This window comes from Arachis hypogaea, chromosome 15, assembly GCF_003086295.3.
Source record: "Arachis hypogaea cultivar Tifrunner chromosome 15, arahy.Tifrunner.gnm2.J5K5, whole genome shotgun sequence".
In the NCBI taxonomy this organism is placed as follows: domain Eukaryota; kingdom Viridiplantae; phylum Streptophyta; class Magnoliopsida; order Fabales; family Fabaceae; genus Arachis; species Arachis hypogaea.
The window spans coordinates 130,924,055-130,925,898 of NC_092050.1; the positions used below are offsets into that span (position 1 = coordinate 130,924,055).

At 35.8% G+C, this 1,844-nt stretch overlaps 1 non-coding gene across 1 annotated transcript; it reads left to right on the forward strand.

The window, feature by feature from the left end:
* The first annotated feature begins 713 nt into the window (after window positions 1–713).
* On the forward strand, window positions 714–821 carry LOC112753374 (small nucleolar RNA R71). Its single transcript, XR_003177763.1, has one exon. It is a non-coding gene; the product is annotated as a small nucleolar RNA R71 (small nucleolar RNA).
* The last annotated feature ends 1,023 nt before the right edge of the window (window positions 822–1,844 follow it).

Sequence of the window (1,844 nt, forward strand, 5' to 3'; positions counted from 1 at the left end):
TATTGCTTGGGAGAGTACTAGGAGGGATTTCAGTGATCCTTTTACTCAGCTGGCCCACTTGTGCTTCCAGATTTCTAATGGAAGATCTTGTTTCATTCATGAAACTTACAGTGGCCTTAGACAGATCAGAGACTAGATTTGCTAAATTAGAAGCATTTTGTTCAGAGTTCTCTGTCTGTTGCTGAGTTGATGATGGAAAAGGCTTGTTGTTGCTAAACCTGTTTCTTCCACCATTGTTAAAGCCTTGTTGAGGCTTTTGATCCTTCCATGAGAAATTTGGATGATTTCTCCATGATGAGTTATAGGTGTTTCCATAAGGTTCACCTAAGTAGTTCACCTCTGCTATTGCAGGGTTCTCAGGATCATAAGCTTCTTCTTCAGGAGAAGCCTCTTGAGTACTGTTGGATGCAGCTTGCATTCCATTCAGACTCTTGAGAAATTATATTGACTTGCTGAGTCAATATTTTGTTCTGAGCCAATATGGCATTCAGAGTATCAACTTCAAGAACTCCCTTCTTCATAGGCGTCCCATTACTCACAGGATTCCTTTCAGAAGTGTACATGAACTGGTTATTAGCAACCATGTCAATGAGTTCTTGAGCTTCTGCAGGCGTTTTCTTTAGGTGAATGGATCCACCTGCAGAAGTGTCCAGTGACATCTTTGATAGCTCAGATAAACCATCATAGAATATATCCAGGATGGTCCATTCTGAAAGCATGTCAGAAGGACACTTTTTGGTCAACTGTTTGTATCTTTTCCAAGCTTCATAGAGGGATTCACCTTCTTTCTGTCTGAAGGTTTGAACATCAGCTCTAAGCTTGCTCAGCTTTTGAGGAGGAAAGTACTTGGCTAAGAAAGCCGTGACCAGCTTATCCCAAGAGTTCAGGCTGTCTTTGGGTTGAGAATCCAACCATAATCTAGCTCTGTCTCTTACAGCAAAAGGGAAAAGCATGAGCCTGTAGACTTCAGGATCTACTCCATTAGTCTTAACAGTATCACATATCTGCAAGAATTCAGTTAAGAACTGAAAAGGATCTTCAGATGGAAGCCCATGAAACTTGCAGTTCTGCTGCATCAGAGAAACTAATTGAGGTTTCAGCTCAAATTTGTTTGCTCCAATGGCAGGAATGGAGATGCTTCTTCCATGTAAATTGGAATTAGGTGCAGTAAAGTCACCAAGCATCCTCCTTGCATTATTATTATTTTCGGCTGCCATCTCCTCTTCTTGTTTGAAAATTCCTAACAGGTGCTTACTGGTTAGTTGTAATTCAGAGTCCTTTCAGGTTCTGGATCTGCTTCAACAAGAATATTCTTGTCCTTGCTCCTGCTCATATGACAAAGAAGAAGGCACAGAAAAATAATAATAATAGAGATCCCTTTTTTTTTCTTTTTTTTTTTTTTGAATGAGGGAGAGATGTTAGTAGATGAATAAAAAAATAGAAGAAGATGAGAGGGGGAAGTGAATTTTCGAAAACAATTTTTGAAAAAGAGTTAGTGATTTTTGAAAATACTTTTTGAAAGAGGTTAGTATTTTTTTTTCGAAATTTTTTTTTTATAAAAAATAAAAATAATTAGTTAATAAAAAAGAAATTTTTGAAAAAGAGGGAAGATATTTTCGAAAATTAGAGAGAGAGAGTTAGTTAGGTAGTTTTGAAAAAGTTAAGAAACAAACAAAAAGTTAGTTAGTTAGTTGAAACAAATTTGAAAAGATAAGAAGTTGGGAAGTTAGAGAAGATATTTTGAAATCAAATTTTGAAAAAGATAAGATAAGAAGATATTTTTTTGAAAAGATATGATAGAAATTAGTTTTTGAAAAAGATTTGATTTTTAAAATCACAATTAA